Source organism: Silene latifolia, chromosome Y, assembly GCF_048544455.1.
Source record: "Silene latifolia isolate original U9 population chromosome Y, ASM4854445v1, whole genome shotgun sequence".
Classification (NCBI taxonomy): Eukaryota; Viridiplantae; Streptophyta; class Magnoliopsida; order Caryophyllales; family Caryophyllaceae; genus Silene; species Silene latifolia.
In genome coordinates this window covers 239,845,642-239,854,215 of record NC_133538.1, presented here as the reverse complement: position 1 = coordinate 239,854,215, position 8,574 = coordinate 239,845,642, and the positions used below count along the sequence as shown (strand labels likewise).

Below are 8,574 nucleotides of genomic sequence, written 5' to 3'. Positions count from 1 at the left end.
CATGTATTTAGGATATGAGTTGATTCTGAGCTTGGAGACTACTATTTTGAGATGCGCATAAAAGTAAGGAAGCTAGACAAGCAAATGAAAAGCTTCATATTGCTAGTGCCTATTTTGAAGATCCATATCTCGATTTATATAACTTATTTTAAAGTTAAATTAACTGGAGATGAAATCTTGTCCTCTTAGCTTTCAAACGTCACCGAAAACGCTCTGTTTGCCTAAGTAACGAAGAAATGGTGGCCGTTTGAACTTCAGTGCGCGAAGCAGGAATTGTGCGCTGGAAAGTACTCGATCGAGTACCTAATGTCCTCGATCGAATGGTGCCTTTTTTATAATGTTCGATCGACTACCTAAAGTCCTTGATCGAGAGGTTTTTGATAGGAGTTACTCGATCGAGGAGTTCTAAAGTCCTCGATCGAGCACTTTGTGTCTGCCGTGAGGTTCTCTCGCGTAAAACTTATTTTTAGATATTTTAAGTTGTATTTTTAGGTTTAATAGGTATCTTCCCTATATAAGGAGAGTCATAATTAGGTTTTATCTATCTTTCATTCAGCATTAATCAGATGTTACTGTTGCTCTCTTTTCCGGATCTAATTCTTTGTAACCTTTCTTCTCTCTTTTATATTAATTCTCTTTTGTTATTTCTTCATCATGCTTATCCTTTCCTTATTTCTCATTCTTGTTTTATTTGTTATGCTTAGTTAAACCCTTAATGCTAGGATTAGGGGAACCATGGTAGTAAAACGATGATGTGATAGTTGGTTTAGGAGATTTAATGCGAGAATTATTTCATTAGCAATATAACTATAATCGTTTGGTTGAATGCATGCAACTGAATTAGTTAATCTGGTTAAGTTCAGACCTAGATCGGAAGATTGGAATGAATAGACCTGTTATGAGCAATAGACTATACTAGTGAGGATGGAAGCTAAGCTAGTTATATTTTAGGGCGGATAGCGGACCGGAAGGACCTTTCCTTTACCCTTCTCACATCAGACCTACTGACCTACCTTTAACTGACTTATGCATATATCATGGTAAACCGACATCGTGGCATATTTCTCTCTATTTAGTTAATCTCTTTCTCTATCCTTGTCTTTTAATATCGTTCATTAGTTTATAAATCCACTCAAACCCCTGAATTATGACCGTAGACAGACTAGAATAACGAGTAGAGAGTGACCGCCTCCCTGTGGATACGATACCCGACTTGCCTCTACTGGATTAGTTAGAACCTGTTGGTTTTATTTTTGATAGGGTTGCGACAGCAGTGTCAACCGTCACTATACCGACGTATTTTATTACTGGTATAGAAGTCTAGCTCACTTAGACAGTTATTTAGATACTTCACTTATTTTATTTTCGCTACGAGATTGTATTTCATTCTATGATAAATAAATTTTATTAAGGCCGTTAAAACATTTATTTATTTAAAGTACGGTGGTTGCTTTACTTTGTTATTCACTACCTCGTGAAATCCGAGATGGTAACAACTTTTTTTATCTAGGAATGCCTAGTTAAGGCTCTTCGATAAATGGGGTGTTACAAAGTGGTATCAGAGAGAATGTTCCTCATGCCTAAAACTAATGAACAAAAATGAATATAGGATGTGTCAAATAAAATGATCATCAGGTAGAAACTGTTAGGAGCCCCCTTAGGCTTGGGATGACTAAGGGGCTGTGGGAAATAATCTGTATACTTCCCTTATAATTGAAGGATTATAACAACTTTAATTAAGACGATCACTAGTCATAAATAAAATACATAAACAAAAGTAGAGGATTCAGAAATAACCTTCGGTCCTAGCAAATACGGCCTAAGAACAATATCAAAGTAAATATTCGCCTATAAGTTGCACCCAAGACGATATGAGATATGCCCTATTGATTATGCTAGAATCGATCTAAAATTTTCTGTAAAGTTAGGTTGTTTTTTGTGTTTTTCTGACGAGGGAGGAGGCTAGGTTAAAAGAGAATTAGGGTAGAATCATTATCACCCTTTCCTTCTTATTATAACCGAAATATGGGAGTGAATTAGGGTGATATAATCTTCCCTAATTCGGCCCACTATAACCGAAATAAGGAGTATAATCTCCTTATTTGTGGTTATTCCAAAATTGTATAAAATGTGTTAAAATTGCCATCTAGTGAGGATCGAACCCATGACCTCTTGGTTTGTATACCCTCACTATTACCACTACGACACATTCATCTTGTTGATATTAAATATAACCGATTACATTTAATTACGAATTAATAGATTAATTCGTCCAAGCTAACATTACATACATTTAATTAAATATAACTTATTATATTTAATTTACGAATTGAAAGTTAATTTGTCTCAACTAATATTATTTAATCTTCATTAAATAATAGTCTCATCAACACATTGAGTAACTGTTTAGTCATATTAGGCATCAATGTGATCATATTTCTATAACCACATCTCTCAAACACATCCTATAGGTGTGGCCTTTAGGGACCAGTTGATCACCGCCATCTGTATGATAATAACGTCAAACTTTCTAGCAAGCCAACCGTTATTAGGTAAACATTAATCAACTGATTAAATATACGAAGTATACCCTTGTGAACCTGTAAGAGATTTACAAATGTTATCACACTAATTTGTGGAGGACACAAGCTCCAACAAACTCCCACTTGTCCTCACAAGTGTATGTGCGATAACCGATTCTCATATCCTAAAATTTCTCCCACTCAATGTAAAACAATTTGCAAATCCGGATTCACAAAGGTCGTATTTTACAAGCGATCATTATCAAAAGTGGTTTCCCCGACTAGAGAGTAACTTAACTTATAAACGAATCAACATTCGAGCATGGCCATGCATTTCAGTTACAACTCCTCGAGTGGCCCTGAGAAATAACTATACCTGATAAGGGTTGGATATTTTCCTCAACTCGAATCCTGCAGATGTAAGCACATTATGAAATGACCCAGAAAAAATCTACTTAGCCTCCAGTTATGGCAGACCGTGAGAAAGAAACCAAAGTCACCCAAAAACTGCCTTAATCTCAAGAGACAGTCGATAGTCAAAAGAATCGACTCTAGGAACACAATGGATGTCCTATCCACGACCTGGCACCGAATGTTATTAAGCATTTAGGACTCCATTAAGTTGTCACAAAAAAGTTGTCCTACGAGGTATCATTATAATCTCGCATCTGTGATCGATCAGTCAACCGTTTGACTTATGGCGCGTTGAACCCACCATCAATCGACTGCACAATATAATAGCCGGAGTTATCAGCTCACATTGGCGACTACGGACCAAAACAAATATGATGTACTTCAGTTCACTTTGTGGCATTCAATGTTGTCAGTACAATCCACATGAAAAACAAAATATTTTATATAAAACGATGAAGTTATAAATAGTATATGAAAAAGATAATGTATCAAATCTAGAATCAAGTACTACAACTCAGGAACACGTTTAATTCCCATGGAATTAACGTGCCCTACATGCTTATCATAATTCAAAGATTCAGTAGTAGAATCTGCTACAACACTCTGTTTGGAACTCTTCCAGCTGACCGCAGCACCATTAGAAGTGAAGACAAACCCGGACTGAGATTTTGAATCATCTCGATCCGTTTGGAAGCTAGCATCTGCGTAACCGATTACGCATAGCTTAGTATCGCCTCCATAAGTCAATACCTAATCCTTAGTCCTCCATAGGTACTTGGGGATGTTTTTGACAGCTATCCAGTGTGTTTCACCTAGAGTCTTTTGGTACCGACTCGTCATACTCAATGCATATGCCACGTCTGGACGTGTGCATATCATGGCATACATGATCGATCCTATTGCAGATGCATAAGGAACACGACTCATGCGCTCAATCCCTTCGGGCGTCGTGGGTGACTGAGACTTGCTCAACTGCATCCCAGTCATCATTGGAAGGTTCCCCTTCTTGGAGTTGGTCATGCTGAACTTCTCAAGAATCTTATCCAAATAAGACTCTTGACTAATTGATAACTTCCGTCGTGATCTATCTTGGTAGATACGGATTACCAAAATGCGCTGTGCCTCACCCAGATCTTTCATCTGGAAATGGTTCTTCAACCATTCTTTAACCGAAGATAGGAGAGGAATGTCATTCCCAATCAAGAGTATGTCATCGACATACAATATCAAGAATACAATCTTGCTCCCACTCGCCTTGATATATAAGCATGGTTCCTCGACCGATCTAGTGAAACCATACTCTTTTATCACCTGGTCAAAACGATGATTCCAACTCCGAGAAGCTTGCTTAAGTCCATAAATGGAACGCTTAAGCTTGCATACTTTCTTAGGATGTTCAGGATCTATGAAACCTTCGGGTTGCACCATGTAAAACTCTTCCTCCAAATAACCGTTAAGAAGGCGGTTTTCACATCCATTTGTCAAATTTCATAATCATGAAAAGCGGCAATCGCTAAGATTATCCAAATGGAACGTAGCATGACTAAAGGTGCAAAAATCACATCATAGTGCAATCCGTGCACTTGAGTGAACCCTTTTTCCACAAGTCGTGCCTTATAGGTATCTGGTTGCGCGTCTACCGAACGCTTTATCTTGTAAAGCCATTTGTACTGTAGAGGTTTTACCTTATTAGGTAAATCAACTAGATCCCACACGTCATTCTCATATATGGAGTCCATCTTGGATTGCATGGCTTCGAGCCATAGCTTTGAGTCGGAACAGGTCATAACACCTTTATAGGTAATGGGTTCATTACTCTCTAGGAGTAAAACGTCATTCTCCTCGACCATATGATTTGACCATAATTGGCGCATATTTAGCCCCCGAATTACCCTTGTTTTCATGCTTTTTAGTGCTTATTTGGGTCATTTCTTATCTTTAGTTCTTTGTTTTGCATATTCTTTGAGATTTTGATCCCTTGGTAGGAAAGGAGTAAGAATCTTGCTTTTTCGTGGCAAAACAAGACTAAATTGATCAAATTCAATGACCAAGCATCAAGAAGAGACATGATTAGAAGGCCTTTGTACATATCGTAGTAGAAGAGCAATGTTGAGAAAGGATCCTTGAGTCCCCAAGAAAATCCCCAAGGAATTTATGAAGAAAAGGGAAGAAAAAGAAGAAGTATCACGCTGACTGACAATCTGAGCGGATTGTCAGCAATCCGCCCGTCCCACCTATCCACAATCCGAGCGTCCCAGCTGGAATCCGCTCGGATTCCCCATCAACAATCCGCCCGGATTCCCCAGAATCCGCTCGGATTCCTTCGACCAAATCCGGCCGTCCCGACCCTAATCCGCCCGGATTCCTTCACAACGCGGGTTGTCTTCTTCAAGCTACGAAAAGAGAAGCCCTTCTCTCCAAAAATACCGGCTTCTCCTTGCTCTACTTAAAAAGTGTAATTACTAGTTTAGCCCTTAGTTAACCCTAATGCATCCTCCCTAATTTTCACTATAAATACCCCATTAGTCTAATTAGAGGAGCATGTTCTTCTTATCAATAATTAGTGTAGTTAATATCAATCAAATCTCTCTTCAATATTGTAATCAAGTATTAATCAAGTTTTAATCCAAGTTTTAGTTCTTTAATCTCTCTTTTGTTCATCCTTTATTTTGGGTAATTGAAGATTATTTGGGTTATTATTGGGAGATTGACAACCTCTCAATCTAGCATTCAAGCACTTCTATTATTCTTGCTTTATTATTGGAATCATTAGTAGGTATAATCTCTTAATCCCTTATTTAATTATTGTTAATTACTTTCATTTATTCATCATGTTTCATATTGTTGGTATGATTGACAACCTTGCTAGCATGATCAACATGATAATGAGTGAGTAGTCTCTTAGCTAGGGTTAATGGGTGATTCGGGGAAACCAACATGGGGAATGAGTCATGCTTAAATTAATATGCTTTCATATCTTATTTGCTTGCTTGTTTTGATCTCAACTCATGCACATGTTATATTTGATGAAATGCTAAGCCTATGAATCCTTGCATTTACTATCATCTCCTATCTTTTCAATAAGACTTGTAAGACATAACCCAACTCGAGTCTCATTAGACCATGCATGTTGTTGAGTAGGGAAGATTAAGTCGACTTGTAGGTGTTGTACAATCTAATCGATTCGGCTCCGGGACCCAAACTTTCATAGGATTGTAAGATATAACCCAACTCAATCCATCACAACAATAATTGCTTGCTTATAATTTGAGAACATGTTTGTATGATCATATCCCATGATTCCCCTATGATCCCATGACACCCTAGTGCCTTTAATCAATTGTTTACACCCCCTTTAATTCATCTTGCTTGTTTATTTTCATTGTTATTCTAGTTTAGTAACATTCTACATCAACCCAATTTGTGACACCCCTTAGACACCACTAGTTACAATAGAAATCTCATTTCAACTCCCGTCCCTTGGGATCCGACCTTTACTTGCCTCTTTACTAATTGTAGAGTTGCTTGTTAAGCTATAAATTGTGTTTTGATTCGACCGTGACCAACGACCACATCTATCTATTTGTGAATGCTAAACAGACCGATCAAAAATGGCGCCGTTGCCGGGGACGGTGTTTGTTTGATTTAGATTTCCTTTTTGTTATTAGTTGTGTCTTTCTTCGCCTTGAGGAAATAAAAATCCTCAAGGTTTGTTCTAATTGTTTTTGAGTTGTTTGATATTTTGCATGTCTAGAAGGTTACAAAGTGATTTGTTACCTTTTGACCGTGAAATCGAAAGAACCTTGACGAACAATAGGAGACTTGTTAGGAGGAATTTGAGAGGTGTTGGTGAAGTTGTTCAACCCACTAGTGAGTTTGTCAATCCTTTCGCAATAGAAGGAGAAGAAAACCCATTACACAATACCCTACAAAATCCACCTACAATGCCAAAATTCTCGTCACACTCCGTACCCACCGAGGAGAATCTACAAAATGGTACTCCTACACCGCAACATCTCACCGGAAATTTTATTGCCAAGTCCGCCTTCATCCAACTAGTTGAGAGGAGCCAATTCGGGGGAATGCCTAGTGAGGACCCTCATTCTCATATGGAAACCTTTTGCGATTATTGTGATGCTATCTCTCAAACGGGCGTGACTCAAGACCAAATTAGATGGGTCTTATTTCCTTTTTCCTTAATCGGCACCGCAAAGCAATGGTTGAAGGGCCTTGATAAGGCCACCCTTGGAATAGATTCTTGGAAGAAGTTGGCTCTAGCTTTCTACAAAAATTCTACCCACCGGAAAAGACCAACATGCTAAGAGCTCAAATTACGGGTTTTAAGCAAAGGGATGAAGAGTCTTTGTATGAAGCTTGGGAGCGGTTCAAAGGAATTTGTCGCTCATGTCCTCACCATGGACTTAGCGAATGGTTTTTGGTGCAACAATTTTGGAATGGTTTATATGAAGATTCTAGGAACATTCTCAATATGGGATCAAATGGAATGTTCACCGAAGTTGATGACAGTCAAACATGGAACAAGATTGAGGAAATGGCGGTCCATAATTCACAATATAGTAGACCTCGCAAGGCTACTAGAGGAGGAAAGCATGAAGTGGACTCCGTTACTCAATTGGGTGCTCAACTTAGTGCTCACATTGACACAATCAACTTGAAGTTTGAACAAGCTATGGCTAGACTTGAGGAAAACTCAAAATCATCGAAGCATTATGTCAATGCCATGACGGCATCCTCATCAATCCCAAGTGGGATATGTGAGAATTGTGGAACTTTGGGTCATGACCCAAGTGAGTGTAGGGGAACAACCGAACAAGTTAATGCTTTCCAAGCTTACAAAAGTGGTACCCCTTATTCAAATTTTTACAATGAAAACACCAAGTTCCATCCAAACCTCTCATACAAGAGCCAAAATGTTCAAAACCCTCAAACAACATACACTCCACCACCCATGAGAAACCAAAATCAAAGACCCTTTTACAATCAAAACCAAGGTTACCAAAATTAAAATCCATACAATCACCAAAATGACCAAGGCTTTGATGTCCAAAAAGCGGTCCTCCAAATGCAAAAGAATCAACAAGAATTTTTCACCCAAATGCAAAAAGATAGCCAAGCAAAAGAAACCACCATCAACAACATTCTAGCTCACACCAATATGTTGGAAACACAATTGACTCAACTAGCATCTTCAAGCTCACAAAGACAAAAGGGGCAATTACCACCTCAAAGTAATCCCCCTAGACATGAAACGGTTAGTGTCATTCACTTGAGAAGTGGTACAAGGTATGAAGAACCGAAGAGGCAAGTTGAGGATGAAGTTGTGGAAGCTAGTGAAAAGGAAGAAAGTGTGCAAAACTCCAAAGATGGAGAATCATCAAAAGAAGAAAGTTCAAAGAAAAATGAAGACAAGGCCAAAGAGAAGGAGCCCATTGTGATTAGACTTCCTTTTCCAAGTCGTCAAGCCAAGCCCAAATTTGATGATCAACTTGGAAAGTTCATGGAAATTTTGAAAAATTTAGAAGTCTCAATTCCTTTCACGGAATTAATCAACCACCTTCCGGCCTATGCAAAGTACATGAAAGATATCCTCACAAAGAAGAAGTCGATCCGGAAACTT

At 38.4% G+C, this 8,574-nt stretch overlaps 1 non-coding gene across 1 annotated transcript; it reads right to left on the bottom strand.

The window, feature by feature from the left end:
* Positions 1 to 7,251: 7,251 nt before the first annotated feature.
* Positions 7,252 to 7,358, bottom strand: LOC141634742 (small nucleolar RNA R71). Its single transcript, XR_012539466.1, has one exon. It is a non-coding gene; the product is annotated as a small nucleolar RNA R71 (small nucleolar RNA).
* Positions 7,359 to 8,574: the final 1,216 nt, after the last annotated feature.